At 38.0% G+C, this 16433-nt stretch overlaps 1 protein-coding gene across 2 annotated transcripts in view; it reads right to left on the bottom strand.

Annotated features, from left to right (window-relative positions):
• The window catches only part of AEBP2 (AE binding protein 2), a 61502-nt gene that overhangs the window by 42954 nt on the left and 2115 nt on the right, over nt 1–16433 (bottom strand). The gene's annotated exons all lie outside the window — the stretch shown is intronic.

The raw sequence follows: 16433 nt of genomic DNA, 5'->3' as shown, positions 1-16433 counted from the left end.
ATTAATTTTCTTTAAATTGAACAAAGTAGAACAAGGTCAAGAGACTCATACCCTTGCAATAAATCCAACTAGCAATAGAGTCCATCTACCCAGTGCGTAACATGTTTTGCTTATGAACTTCACCCCAGAAGGAGAGCCTTCTGAGTCCAAATAGCCATGAACACTAAGCAATAGCGAAATACTGCTCACATGCAGTATTACTCATTTGAAAACCAGTACTTCATGTGGATGCAGATCCTCATGAAAGGAAAGCGTATTGCAGGTATTAAAGCACATGAACTCTGTCTACCACTGGCAACAAGCTGCAAATGCAATGGTGCAGGAGCTTAAGGGGCACATTCTCTGCCCTGAAAGACTGAGAGACACTCTACATCTGGGTGGCATCCCCACAAAGCCTCCCGTTGCCCAACAGGACAAAGTGGAGTCCTGCCACATGACCCCTGCTTGGCACCTCCAACTGCTAGAAAGAGTCCAATCCTAAATCTCCAGGCTCTCTTTTGGTTCCAGATTCATCCCAGAATCAGTGGTTCCCTCCAGTCTCAAGACCGATAAAGACAACAGTTTTAATACAGGAGAGCAAAGGAGACAAATCCTAAGTAATTTATAATCTTGACAGGACAGATACAGATTTCATAGAAAGCAGTGTCCTTCTTCCTACTGTATAACAATATGATCAGAACTAAAAACTGACTTTCTACTTCCACCCAATCTTATGTCTAAGTTTAAGCATGTATTAAAATCTTTCATTCAGTCAGTTCTCCTTCCCAGTGAACACTTACTGATTCTGTAAGATGTGAACAAAAGCAGCCTGGGATATGGAAGAAAACCTGAGCCAGAAAAAGCACTCACTCTATTCAGATAGTTTCAGTAACTTAAAGCAGTGCTTTTCAAACTAATACGTATATGAACATCTGTGATCTTATTAACTGCAGATTCTGATTCAGTGGGTTTGGGGTAAGATCCAACATATTGTGATTTTAACAAGAACCTACTTGATGACGCTGCTACAACATTTTAAGTAGCAAGACTCTAAAAGATCTCTTTCATTATTATTACCCAACTGAGACTGACCCAACTAAGGAACTGTCTCATACTGTAGAAGAGTAAGCTAAAGCAAACACACGTACACCATGACGAGCGAAAATCCTTAAGTTAAACCACACACACATTACTAAAGATTCCTATGCAATATCTGGGGAAGGGCATAAGCCATTTTGGGGCTTCCCTGGTGGCTCAGATGGTAAAGAATCTGCCTGCAATGCGGGAGACCTTGGTTCGATCCCTGGTTTGGGAAGATAAGCTGGAGGAGAGCATGGCAACCCACTTCAATATTCTTGCCTGAAGAATCCCCATGCAAAGAGGAGCCTGGTGAGCTACAGTTCAGGGTTGCAAAGAATCGGGACACGACTGAGCAACTTTCACTTCACTTCTACAAGCTATTTTTAACATAACAACATTCCCTTTTTCCTTTTTTTCCCATGGGCCCTGTTAAGAAACTATCTGGCAGATCAGACTCTAACATTTAGAGTAACCAACTACATGGATTTTATGAAAATGGGTTCCTTTGGAAATTCAAGGGCCAACTCACACATACATATAATAGCCTATTCTTTGATAACTCAAACTACTTCCAAGAAAAACATGTTTGGTAGACATGACCACTGCCAATAAGGCTGTCAATACTGAGAAGACAGGAGCAGAGGAAGAAATAAATGGATGCTACCTTATCATTATGGAGAAGGATGAGACAGTGGTCTTAAAGTAACGGAGTAAGAGAAGTTCATTGACATGGTTTCAGATTCTACACTGCAAATAGTCTCTTCAAAAACAAACTGTTAAGTTCTGGCAAATTATCAAATAGCCACACAATTAACTTTAAAAGTCTATTAAAATACTTCTTTTTCCAACTAAATATTTGCATGAAGCCAGATTTTCTTCATATGGCTCGACTAAATCACTTCACTGCATCAGGCTGAATGCAGAAGCAGACATAAGAAATAGTTGTTCAGCCAGACATTAAGCATAAAACAATGTCACTCTTCTAATTTAACTGGAAAGTAGTTTATTTAAAAAAACTTATTAATTGGCTTATTTTTAAATTAACAATTTTTTTTATGTTTTTAATGTTCTCAGTTTTTATTTTTGACCCTGTAATAGTGGTAACTGTAATCTACATAAACAAGCTCTTTGGTTTCTTCAATAACCTTTTTAACAGCCTCAGTCGTGTCCGACTCTGTGCGACCCCACAGACGGCAGCCCACCAGGCTCCACCGTCCCTGGGATTATCCAGACAAGAACACTGGAGTGGGTTGCCACGTCCTTCTCCAATGCGTGAAAGTGAAGTCGCTCAGTCGTGTCTGACTCTTAGCGACCCCATGGACTGCAGCCCACCAGGCTCCTCCGTCCATGGGATTTTCCAGGCAAGAGTACTGGAGTGGGGTGCCATTGCCTTCTCCATTTAACAGCTTTACTGAAATATAATTTGTATTTCTCCATACTTAAGAAAGCAAAGAGGTCCTTAGCAAAATGTTTGAGAACCACTGATCCAGACTGTATTTAAAGCAAAGTTTCAAGGTCTCTCTGAAATAGCCTGGAAAGAGTATGTTTCTGACCTGGAATATCCTGATTTTATTCTAGGGTTAAATAGAATCTGAGTCTGAAATTCAGTTTGAGGTGACATGGATGGGGGCAGTCTTATCTGCGGTCTTCTTTCCAGTTATCTGTGAGGAAACTCATCTGGGGTATGAATTTTCCTCATTAAATCTGGGTCCTTCTCCTCTTTCTAGGCTACTGAAATGTGTAACTTTACAAGAGGGTTGAGGATGAGGTGTCATTATGATTATGTATATATATACACACACACTTGATATATATAGCAAATGTATAACATGATATGTAAGTGTGTAACATGAAATCAAATGTATTTTATTCTTGTTATCAAAAAACTAAAATATAGGAATTTCAGAATCTCCTGTAACATTGATTAGCAAAGCTGCAGCTCTGCACTGGTGCTTCTCCAACCCTAACTTAGGCCTCCACTTGTCCACTCTGATAAGTTAGGTCTGTGAATCACACACTTTATGCTTTACCCAATTAAATGTCTCCCCAAGACCCAATTACTTGCTGAATGCTCTCCTGCTAGAGGACTAGCCAGGTGGCTGCTAACACATCAAAGAGCTGTCATGAAACTATTTTTTATTGTTTAAACTTAAGATTCCGATCACTGTTGTATTTGTGATATGAAGTAAAGACTACTAAGACCAACCACTAACTAATGGCGTCTTCCAAACAAGATTTCCCTACTGGCAATTCTCTTTCTCCTGGCAATTCCCTTTCTCCCGAGCAATTCCAGCTCTCTGCCAGGAGAATTAAAGTGTAAATACAGGCTAAAGACAAAGTGCCCTTGTCCACAAGTCACATTTTCACAGCTATGCAGCCAAAACAGAAAGAAAAAAAACTGGATGCTAAAAACTGACATAAACTTGTATCACCCACAAACCTCACATGAAATTTAAGTTCATCTCAAAAAGCTTTCCTGTTTTAATTGACTTGACAAATTGTTAAATTTTTGAACTTACAAAAAAATAGTAACACCATTTTAATATATCTTATGCATTGGGGTTACAAATAAAAATCTGTAACAACAGACCTCAAAACTGTCAAACTACTAACTTTTATATTAAAAGGTTAAAAACCACTGAGCTCTATTATATACAGATCGAGTGTCATAAAAATGGAGGAGGAAAACAGAATGATCAAGGCATCCAGCCACTATGTTCAAGATTTGGAAGTTACTCATGGAAGTTACACAAAAGAACCCCCTTAATCTCTAAGGATCAAGGTTGTTTTATTTTTGTTCTATAAGTGAAAATACATAATCTTTAGGATGTCTTCAGCTCATTGACTGTATCTGAATTACTACAAAAGAAATATTCTGTAATTTTAACTTTTACTCTATAAATGTAATTTTTTAAGAATGAAATATTGTTCCCTATATGGACTGAAGAAAGTGACGAGTTAGACAAAAATTCTATTACTCTAAGGAACACTTAAACAGGGACAAAAATTATAAACTTTGTTTAATTTTGTTATTGGTAATAAACTTTGGATAGAAATTAGCTTTCAAAGTACTTATCATATTGTAGGTAAACGTAACTACACACAGGGAATTCCTTATCTAATCATATAACAGGGTAAATTATATGGTTAAAAGATGATGCTCCTTTCATCCATAATAAAACTGCCACTCACTACTACAAAGATTACTGTCTCCCCCACACCTGTAATCAAATTACTAGAAATTAAAATTCAAAAACAGAAAAAATAAGATAATCTTTTATTTTTAATTCAAATAAATTGATTTTAATTAATTTACTAAATTAAAACAAAGACCATATTTTCTATTTTAGGCAAACTAAGGCATATGTGGAGGAGATGGTAAGTCCTTATTGATGTCAAACTGTTCCAGTTGCTGGTCAATCAATGACAATTCTGTATTTTTGAAAAGTCTGAAGTTGTACGCCTGATATTACACAACTTTAAGATATTACACATCTTTACTTCAGTTATTAATACCACTCCTCACGTCCTTTTGTTGGAAGAGACTTTCATTTTGTGCCCGGCTCTTTATTCCAGGAACTGACAGACATTAAAAGCTAAAACTGAACCAGTTAAAAGAAACAGGAACTTTAGGAAAACTATGAACTGCCTGCCTATTACATTTTATGACTTTACCCTAAGGAAAAAGGAGATTATGAAAATTTGTCTCACAAAAGGCAGGCTCTACTATTTTTAGACGACGCCCCACTCTTCACCACAACTGTGAACAAGCGCTACTCCATGCCCTGCCGTGTCTGCCGCATGCCCTGCCTTTTTCTGTGCACTTGTGTCAGACTGTATTTTCCAAAGATGTCCACGCCATGCTCACACCTTCCCACATCCTCTTCTTACAACATGGCATCAAGAAATGGGGGGCTGAGGGGTGGGGTGTCTAGCCTACCTCCTCTGAATCTCAGCAAGCTAACACTTGTAGAAGTGACACTTCAGAACTTCCTAGGCTGGGTCATCAAAGACAATCTAGCTCTTGGGACACAGCGTGGGAGCCCTGAACCACACTCACTCACCCAGTAGAGAAATCTGGCTCTCCGGAAGCCACTATGCTAAAGAGATCCCAGAAAGAAAGTACACAGAGCTAGAGATGCCAGAGCCCCGGCTGTTCCAGCTCCAGCTGTTTGAGTCTTCTCAGTCCAGGCCTCACACATGGGACAGCTTCGTGAGTGAGCTTTCTGGTGACTGGTGTCCCCAGACTCTATGCTCCTCCAAGCTGACAGCAAGCAGAGCAGGAATGATCTAATCACGTCAAGCCCTGCTCAGACAGGAGATTTGTAAGCAAAATAATGTTTTAAAACTACTAAATGCTGGCGTTGCTTGTCATGCAGCCCTAGTAACTGGAACAATGCCTGATGTGTATTAACTCATGTAGTGCTTACAACAACCACATGAGGTAATCACTATTTACTAATATTCAATTCCGTGGTGGCTCAGAAGGTAAAGCGTCTGCCTACAATGCAGGAGACCTGGGTTCGATCCCTGGGTTAGGAAGATGCCCTGCAGAAGGAAATGGCAATCCACTCCAGGACTATTGCCTGGAAAATCCCATGGACAGAGAAGCCTGGAAGGCTACAGTCCATGGGGTCGCAAAGAATCGGACACAGCTCAGCGACTTCACTTCACTTCAAGTATGAGTAGCCTCATCTTACAGATAAGAGAGGCTGAGCAAAAAGACTCAGCAGATAAAAGAGACACAAAAATTATGTGACTTGTCCAAAGCACTAATGCCAAACAACCTGTCACATTTATATGAAGGACAAATGTGTCAATTACTGACTTCAGAAATACTGAAATGTTGTCTATATTACACATCAAGATAAGGTGGCACAGTTTCAGCTGGTGTGTACCCATAGGAAACTATTTCTTTGCTTTTGTATCTACAATGCATACATACACACAGAAGATATTTAGCACCTACATGTAATTTGCCTCGTTTGAACAGATGGCTTTACTAACAAGATGATGTATTAAATTTGATTTCTACAAGTCAATTGGTTTCATAAAAAAATTAACTCAAGGTCAGTCATAGAAAGCAACACTATTCTCACATAGAACCTGTCCCAAATTTAGATAGTGGCCCACGGAACCAGATCATGAGCCTAACAATATCAGTGTAAAATTCAACTCCAAAATACTTGCTCCAGGGACAAGGAAGCACTCACTTTAGTTTTCATATATAAAAAACAAACAGTAAGTTTTGAGATTAGTCTCAACCAGAATTAAGGAATTTAGACTACATCTGATTTCTCTAAGACTGCTTGGTTTTGCCTTCCCAACTGCCATGGTCCTGTAGGCTTTCAGAGCTTTAAACTCAGAAGCAATTAGGGGGACAAAAGTAAAGGTAAGTGCCTCGTTTATTTTACATGCTATATATGCTCAGGTCAAACTTCCCTAAGGTCTTTCCTACTCATCTAAGATGGAAGATCCGGTTGATTTGTATAAGATGAGTCAGTCACCTATAAACCTCTTATTCAGGTTGAACTCCTAAACCTAGCTGGTGCCTTGCACGTGGGAAAAGCTCACATTTTAGTCACAAATTTAAGTAGGCGTTTTAAGGCAAGTAAAATATATGGCTTTGTCACACTGAGATAATCATAAAAATTAATTAGAGGCACACAAAATCATTGGCCAACACCAAGATATTATTATTACGATTATTACTGTAATTACAAGCTATTATCACTGTAATTTAAAAAGCTAAATGGATTTTTCTAATCAAGAAAAAGACTACTCTCTATCCCCACAATTATTTCTCTGAATAAAGACAAAAGATTTTTCCCCAAGATCCAGCAGTATTCACCAAATTGGCCAAAAGGGACTTTATGCAACGATGATGAAATATAGATCTTGGAAAACAAGACGTTACATCTTGTATCACCACCATGCACTGTGCACATTATTTTCAATTGTTTCTCATCTCTAGTCTATTGCCCTTTAAGATTACTCCACCCACATTTTTCATCCAGCTTAAGACATCAGTAAGCAATTATCTTCAGAAAAACTGTAATACTAGAAACATTTCTACTTCAGTAAAATTACACTAAGAGTTATCTTTTACCTTCTTAAAACGGTTTCCAAAAAAATGTCCATACACAATGATATATTTAAAAATCTGCTATGAAAAACAATACTCATTTTATACAGAAGCAATCACGTAGTCATTTTGTGTTTAAGTGTTAAATCATGAAAATGATTTTATCAGATGACTTCAGCCTAAGAATGACTACAGTAGAATCCAACACCTCAAAAACATGTTTGAATGACTGCTAACAGCAATTTAAATCACTAAAAAGTCTACTGCTCATTCATCCCACCCTCAGTACTTTAACAAGTATTTATAAAAAGTAATGACAAACATTTTATAACTTAGAAATGAACTAGTTAGTGGGCTTCCCTGGTGGCTGAGTAAGAAACAATCTACTGCCCAAAGCAGGAGGCATGGGTTTGATCCCTGGTCTGGAAAGATGCCACATGCCGAGGAGCAGCTAAGCCCCTGCACCACACAACTGAGCCTGTGCTCTAAAGCCTACATGCTGCAACTACTGACCCACGTGCCACGCAATGAGAAGCCGTGCACCACAACTGCAGAGTAGCCACTGCCCACCTCACTAGAGAAAAGCCAGCACAGCAACGAAAACCCAGCACAGGCATAAAGAAATAAATAAGTACATAAAAGGGAAATGTTAAAAAAAAAAAAGAAAGAAAGAAATGAACTAGTAAGTGTATTTACTAAGAAATACTAATATCCATCTAAAATCTTTGTTTTCTCTAATTGGTTTAATACTTTATCTTTCTAGAAACTCGAAATATAAATCAAAACCAGAAAACAAGTCAAGGACTTTGAAGAGTGTTACAATTAAAGAAAAAAATGTCAATAAAGACTCTACCCCCCTAAAAACTGAGTAACTACAATACTTCAAAAAAATTAACTCCTGTATTTCATAGTCTTATAAGGAATCTAGGTTACAAAGTCTAACTATACAATTACAAACAGAGACTAAAGCCCAGAAATGTAAATGAGCTCAAGCACAGAAGACACTCTTTGCAAAAAAGACAGGATGAATATTAAAACAGCCAATAAATTTTAGTTAAGCTTCCCTGGTCAAAGCTGTTAAAACAGTCCTACAGGCAGTGTAACAGCTAAGACCCCACCCAGAGCCAGGCCCATCAGCCTTCTCCAGGGGCTGTGTGACTTTGGGCAGGGTACAGTCAGTGTGTACTTTCTCACCTCACTGGTTATGTGGATGAAGTTATGAAAGAAAGTGAAGTCGCTCAGTCGTGTCCGACTCTTTGCGACCTCATGGCCTGTAGCCTACCAGGCTCCTTGGTCCATGGAATTTTCCAGGCAAGAGTACTGGAGTGGGTTGCCACTTCCTTCTCCAAAGGATCTTCCCAACCCAGACTGAACTCAGGTCTCCTGCATTGCAGGCAGACGCTTTACCATCTGAGCCACCAGGGAAGCTATGAACTTAATCATAGCTTCAGTGAACTACGTGGATGCAGTGAACTTCATCAAATCCTTTCAATAAGCTCAAGCCTCAGATTCTTAAGCAAACTTGACAATCAATAGTGGTTTTCTTCTAAAACAGCGTGTCGATCTATTTTTTTCTCCTGAGAAGCAAAATGTAAGTTTGGGAATCCTGCTTTTTAAAACTATTCAAATAATCACAACTTTTTTCAAATACTGTTTCCCCTTATGCTATTAAAAGGAACTGAATATTCATTGGAAGGACTGATGCGGAAGCTCCAATACTTTAGCCACCTGATGCAAAGAGCCAACTCTTTGGAAAAGACCCTGATGCTGGGAAAGACTGAAGACAGGAGGAGAAGGGGACAACAAGAGGATGAGATGGTTGGATGGCATCACTGACTCGATGGACATGGGTTTGAGCTCTAGGAGTTGGTGATGGACAGGGAAGTCTGGCGTGAGTGCTGCAGTCCACGGGGTCGCAAAGAGTCGAACATGACTGAGTGACGGAACTGACTTGATTAAAAGGAACTAGGGGAAGACATAAGGGACAGAATGGTTCTTCTTGTTTCCTGCAGCCACACAAATGACAGCAAGAAAGAAGAAATATGTACACCCACAGTTGGGCTTCCCTGCTGGCTCAGCAGTGAAGAATCCACCTTCAGAGACATAGGTTCAATCCCTGGGTGGGGAAGATCCCTTTAAGAAGGAAATGGCAACCCACTCCAGTATTCTTGCCTGGGAAACCCTGTGGACAAAGGAACCTGGCATGCTACAGTCCATGGGGTCACAGAGTCGGAAATGACTTAGCGACTAAACATCATCCACAATCAGCTGAATTCAACGAATTAATAAGTTACTTTACTCAGAGAGTGTAATATGTGAGTGTGGTATAGCTAAGTGCTGGAAGTATAAAGATAAATAGGACCTGATTTTAAAATATTATAGCCTACAGAAGACAAACACAAATGGATACTTCAAAACAACACCATAAATATGAATTAGAATTACGGTGACTTTTGAACCCAGAAGAACCTAAAGTATCTGTTTGTCTAAAGGACAGGAAATACAGACACACTGAGGATATATTAACAGTTTCCTATTCTCAGTGAGCACACATTCTAACAACAGATGAACAGTAAATAATTACTCCAATTGTGACAGGGCTAATGCAGAATTTGAAATGGACAATGAGCCTAACAAAGTATTGGGGATAGTTGCCTGAGAAATTGTTCAAGATAAGACCTAATCAAGACAGGAGTTACTATATTTATCTGACTTCCATTTAGAGCACTTGCCAAATCATATTTGAGTTCCAAACCACTTTTTATTATTTAGTCCAAAACCCTCACTTCCAAGAAAGAGAGTCAAACCGAAGTTCAGAGAAATGAAATCAACTGCCAGATTTCCTGCAGGCAGTCTCTAGTAATGCCAGAGCTACAATACTGATTATTCTCACTAGAGTATTCTTTCCACATTTTACACAGGAGAAATGGGAGGATAAATGACAATATCAATCAATCACAGCCCTAGGCCCTTTACATATTCCATCTCACTTAATCAAGATATGTCTCCTGTTTTGAAAGGTAAGGAAACAACTTCTGAGAAGACAAATTATAAGACCAAGGCTTTCTGACTTACGGGTTCATGCTCTTTCACTACCCAATGTTTCTTTCATTGTTTCAGTGATAGACGTGTCTACAAAAATACAGTAAGGTATTGTTCCAATAAAATCCTCAAGGAAAAAACTTTTTACTCAGAAATAGTAACACTATTTCTCTTATTCATCACTGCAGAGATTAGCTTTTCTTTCCTTCAAGTCAATTTCCCAAGTGTGACTTTCCCCAGCTTGACCCCCGCTCAAAGTCTCTTCACTTCACACCTGTACTATTCCTTCTACCTCCTAATTGGTCTCCCAGCTCCCAAGCTTTCTTTCTCTACCTTTGCCACGTGTGATTAATTTTCCTGTAACACAAAGTTTCATCATTCGTTCAAAATACATTTTAAAATACCTAAAATAAGCATTAAGCACTGTACCAGGTAATGCAGATAGAGCAATGATCAAAACAGACGTGGTTCCCATTCTCAAGGAGCACACATTCTCCCAAGAGCAATGAGTAGTAAATCATCACTCAAATTGTGATAAAGACAATGCAGAACTTGAAGTGCAAGCACTATGTATCTAACAAAGAATCAGGGAGAGGCTGCTTGAGAAAATGTTTAAGGTAAAACCTGATCATGATTGGAGTTACAAAAACAGAACTCGGGGAGAGCCAAAGAAACCAATTCACCAACCTACAGTGAGAAAGATGGGCACACCTGTGTTGGCACAAAAGGCCACACTTCTCCCATTCATTATTTCCCAGTTTTCAATGTGGAACCTCTTGTCTCGGCAGGAAGTTTCCTGAATACGCTAGGCTCTTTCCTTCCTATGCTTCATTTAAGCTTTCTAGAAATTTTCTTTTCATCACTCAACTAACTCTAAAATCCAGTCCGTTTCTCTCATCAAAACTTTAGTTATCGACTACAATACGCTACAGTTCGGGCTTTTTTCTTTTAAATATCACCATTTTATCTACTTTTGGTTGCCCTGGGTCTCTGTTGCTGCGCAAGGGCTTTCTCTAGTTGCAGCGAGCGGAAGCTACTCTTCCTTGTGGTGAATGGGCTTAGTTGCTCCACAGCATGTGGTATCTTCCCAGACCAGGTATCAAGCCTGTGTCCCCTGCACTGGCAGGCAGATTCTTAACCACTGGACCACCAGGGAAGTCCTCTACAGCCTTAACTTTAATATACTAGGTCATAAACAATTTACAGAAAAACCAGAAAATGATGGAATCGTCTTTTTACTCTCCTTAAAAACTAACCAAATGGGAAGAAACACATGTATACTTCTTATCACTAAACAGTTCAATGCCAACCATCAGTCAATGCTCAACAAAGATTTTTTAAACACCCAAACATCTACCTGATCTCCTATCCATGCCCAAAACTGTTCAGTTAGTTCTAAGGTCAATGTTTTTATTATTTCCACAAATGTATACTATCAGTCACAAAAATGAACTCAACCTGTGGTAAAATTAATTGCAAACCCATTACCATTACTAGAAAACATATCCCAAAACCCTTTAGTAATAGATCAGCAGTGTTACATATTAAAAACTATTAAAAATGAAAGGCATTAAGAAGCCTTTTAGATCAACCATATATGTTAAAGTAAATGATTAAGATGTAGATTTTGTAATAAAATCTTTTGATATGGCATATCCGTTTGCAAGTTTCTGATGCATTCATTTACAGATAACATGCCACATATTTAACAGCTTGTTTAGGACTTTGGGGGGCTTCCCAGGTGGCTCAATGATAAAGAATGCACCTGCCAATGCAAGAAAAGACACAAGTTCCATCCCTGGGTCAGGAAGATCTGGAAGAGGAAAAGACAACCCACGCGAGTCTTCTTGCCTGAAATATTCCAAGGACAGAGGAGCCAAAGGGCTGCAAAAAGTCTGACACAACTGAGCAACTGAGAACTGCACATAATTAGGTGTGGCTTCCTAGGTGGCTCAGTGGTAAAAAAAAAAAAAAAGAAAGAAAGAAAGAAAAAAAATCCGCCTTAGATGTGGGTTTGATCCCTGGCTGGGAAACATCCCCTGGAGAAGGAAATGGCAACCCACTCCAGTCTTCTTGCCTGGAAAATCCCATGGAGAAAGGAGCCTGGCGAGCTACAGTCCATGGAGTTGCAGAGAGTCAGACACAACTCATCAACTGAACAACAGCATAGTATCTTTTGGCATTTCAGATCTTAAACTGCTTCAACAAGAGACCAATGTTACCTTAGCTACAATTGGCTCAAACGCACAGTCTGTACCCCCGTCCATGAGGTCAAGTGCTTTGTCTCAGTCACTGCCGTTGTGTACCGAACACCTAGAATAGTACCCACATAATGGGGCTTCTGCATACATCTGTGGACTAAATACCTACCTAGCACGTAATAAATGCTTAGTAAAGTGTGTGCCAAATACTGCACATTTATTCCCCACAACCACCTTACAGGAAAGGAACTATTAATGTCCCTCTTCTGCAGATAAAAAACCTGAAGTAGTACTAAGATGTTAAATAACCTAAATGACTGTCCCACGGTCACCCAGCTTCAGTGACAGCCAGAATTCAAATCCAAGCGTTCTGACTCATGGTGTACTCTTAACCACTTCTCTTGCTATCCTTCTCTCATTAACTTCAAATTTTCCATTTGCCTTTGATAAAACATTGGGCATTTTTCTACTATAAATGCTTCTAAACAGTGGTTAAAATAAAAACAAAAAACCCCAAGTGCCTATCCATTTTGGATTTTTCTATCAACTTATTTTATAAATATGCTCTTTACAGAAAGTTACAGAGTTTCCAATCATTTAAAAAGTATTTATTAGGCACCTCTGGATTGCCTCTAAACTGACAGTTCTTAGCTTAGACCAGACATTTCCGAGACCAATAAAAACTACTGACATCTTCTCAGAGAAACGTCCACATGAAATTTTCCATTCAATCTCACTGACCTTACTAGAGTATGCCCCCAGAGAAAAAGTTGGCCTTAAATCACTATACCAAGTACAATAATCCAACCAAAGGCATCAATTCCTGGCCCTCACTTTATAGTCTTCCTTATACAAATTCTACTGCTGGTATTTCAGTTTAATTCTAAGAACTGAGTACACACCGTAAGCACATACTGCTAAGACACTACAAAGATGGAAATGAGCTAATCCGTCCCTGCTCTCAAAACTACCATGTTACAACAAAAAGGATGAAGCAAAGCATTCAAATAGGAGGTCTTCAGAATAGTCGACAGGGCTTCTTAATAGAGAGTCATGAAAACCTTAATAAAACCTTCATGGGAAAACCTAACCTGGTCTTACAGTTAAGGAATTAAGGGTCAAAGATGTTAGCAATACTAAGATTTGAATCTCATCCTTTGACCCTTGATTACAGGCTATTCATGTTGCAATATTCTACATCCTTCCATCTATATGGAACAGAGCCACAAACTGGGAGGAAAAAGCAAGGAAGAAATACAAATACGGTACTAAGAGCAATACCATATTTCCTTTTAATTAAAAGACCACATTTTCTTTTAATTAAAAGGAAGACCATATTTCCTTTTAATTAAAGGGAAGAAGAAATTAATATCATTTAAAAAGACCTAATTTGTCATGGTATTTTGAAGGGTTTTGAAAGGCTGTCTCCATCAACAGAAATTTGAAGCAATTATTTTGTATCATAATATGAATAAAAAGAAAAGTGGGGAAAATGTTGTCTGCTAAGTGAAGATGTATGAAGAGAATGTGAGCAGGTACATTTAGGTCATAAAATCCTTGGCTCTCTTTCTCTCAGAAGACTTGCTCTGAGGAAACTAGTTGCTAGGTCCTAAGAACACATAAGGAGCCTTATAGAGATACTGACCTGGTAACTGAGGCCACCTGCCAAAAGCTATATAAGTGAGATGGTTTCCAGCCCCAGTCAAGCCTTCAGATGACTGCAGTGCTGGCCAACACTTTCGCTGCAATAAGAGACTAAGCCAGAACCACCCAGCTAAGTAGCTCCCTTCTTGACTTCTAGAAACCACATGTGATACTAAATGTTTGTTTCTTTAAGTTGCTAAATCTGGAGCATATTTGTTAGACAGCAATAAATAGCTAACACAATAGTTAAGGTGTGAAATCGCTAACTTTGAAATCAAAGTTTGTGCTAATTAAAAGTTTCAGAGCAATATGCAAGACGGATGAGAGGAAAGTGTTTTGTCTATCTCTCACCATATCCAATGGAGTCCTTCCTGCACAAGGTAAATACCTAAGCTTGGTAACAAACTAGCATACACACAAGATTTCCTAACTGACCCAACGAGAACAGCCTCAAAGTTTCTTAAAAGTAAAATGGTTCCCTTGAATCTTTCCATATAAGTTCAATCCTGAAGGCTGTAGTTTTACTGTTGTTTACTTTTTAGCACAGAGCCATACCTTCCTTAACTGAGAATTACAATACGTAATCAACGAAAACTGAGACTAAATTGTTAGCAGCTCTTCTCTAAATTTAGTCAAAACTAAAAGGTAGCTTAAAAGTGGTTCCGGAGAGACTATAAGCAGCTGCTTCAGAGTTGAAAGGCAAATAGTGAAAAGCAGTTCCATCATTAAGTATGAGCAAAATACTTTTATCAATATTTGATTGTCTCAACCATACAGAGCCTTAATAGATCTTGATGATAACCTCAGCATGAAGCTTTCTAGTATTAATACAATTTAAAAGTTTAGCCTCCATACTAGAAAAAAAATCTTCCCAATCATACTACTGGGCAAGTGGGCAACATAACCCTGTTTTCCCAGCGTCAAAATGATCTTAATTAAACCTCAAAGTTTGCAACCCATAAAGCTGGGAATCCAAATGTTAATTCTCAAAACAGTAAGGGCCTGTAGTCTATGCTGATGATTAAGCTTCACACTAAATGCCCTTCCCTATATGCACCCATCACTTGACATCTGAATTTACCTAGAAAGGCTGATAAAAGTGGCTTTTTCAAAATAAATCATACCTTATATTCTATCTGGGGAGGAAAAACTATAATACAAAAAAGAGACAAATAACCACAAAATACAGGCTGTTATTATCAATTCACTTATACGGACAAGCAACTAAAAATATAAACTAACTTTTACACTAAAAAACAATTTCAGAGGCATTTCAAGTTCTAAAATTCTATTTAAAAGTCAACTTAGGCTCTGAAATTAGCTTAAAAGGTGGTAATTTTTTAAAAAGTACTTAAGCTTAGATTCAAAGTTAAACAAAAGCTAGTTTTTAGTGGCCTCACATGGCTAAATATTCTCCCCAAAGAAAATTCCATTATCTTTATAACCGAAGTTAAGAGTAAACTATATATCAACTTTAAGGTTTCCTAATCTTACCAAAATAAACATCAGTACACTTAACGCTGGTTTTGAATACCTTTCTCCTGGGGAAAACAATGTTTTTGGAATTGTGTGACTTAATCATTTTATAAGTTAATCATTTTCACAACACTTCAAATATGTGTTGTAAACTGACTCCTTGGATCACAAGCTTTATATCCAAATCTTTACAGTTAGTTCTTTCTTCAAAAGAAGCACTTAAGAGTTAAAAATATTTAAGATATTTCAACACGTTCTAAAGAATGTTACATAAACTCAAAAGTATAATCTTATTTCAATGTGAAAGCTCAACAGACATTCTAACAAAAGAGTAAATTCTAATGATAATAAAATCTTTGCAACAGGAATGCCTCATGTTTTTAAAAAGCACTTTAAAACCACGATATCCTTCCATCAGTTATAAATATAAAGACTTCCCACCATGAAATCAATCTATAAAATCCACAGATTGATGTAATCTGCATGGCAGTTTATAAGAATTATGAATCCTTTGCAAACTTAAAATAACTCTCAAAAAAAAAAAAACCTGAAAAGCAAAGGAGGGGGGCATTTCAAAGTTAATATTATCAAGATCACAACCAGTTTCACTTAGCAATAAAGGTTTTTTCATACAAGTGATAAATTCATTACCCTGTAATGGTAAAAAGATTATAGTATTTTGTAGTCTCTAATATTTAAGCATCCAGAAGAGCAAGTATGCCTTTTTATCAAATTTTAACCTTATTTGGACTTGTGACACCAGCATCTTACTCCTTACTCTGAAATGAGGTAAGAATTACATATTCAAGTGAGTATCTAATAAAAATTACGTCAAAACTCCACTTGCTGAAGTATTACTGGACCAACTACTCAGTCTCCTAAAATGAAATAGTAGACAGACATTAAATTTAAAAAAAAAAAAAAAA

This window comes from Bison bison, unplaced genomic scaffold (assembly GCF_000754665.1).
Source record: "Bison bison bison isolate TAMUID 2011002044 unplaced genomic scaffold, Bison_UMD1.0 scf7180017864370, whole genome shotgun sequence".
Lineage (NCBI taxonomy): Eukaryota > Metazoa > Chordata > Mammalia > Artiodactyla > Bovidae > Bison > Bison bison.
The sequence above is the reverse complement of the archived record's forward strand: the minus strand, read 5'-3'. Positions and strand labels throughout refer to the sequence as shown.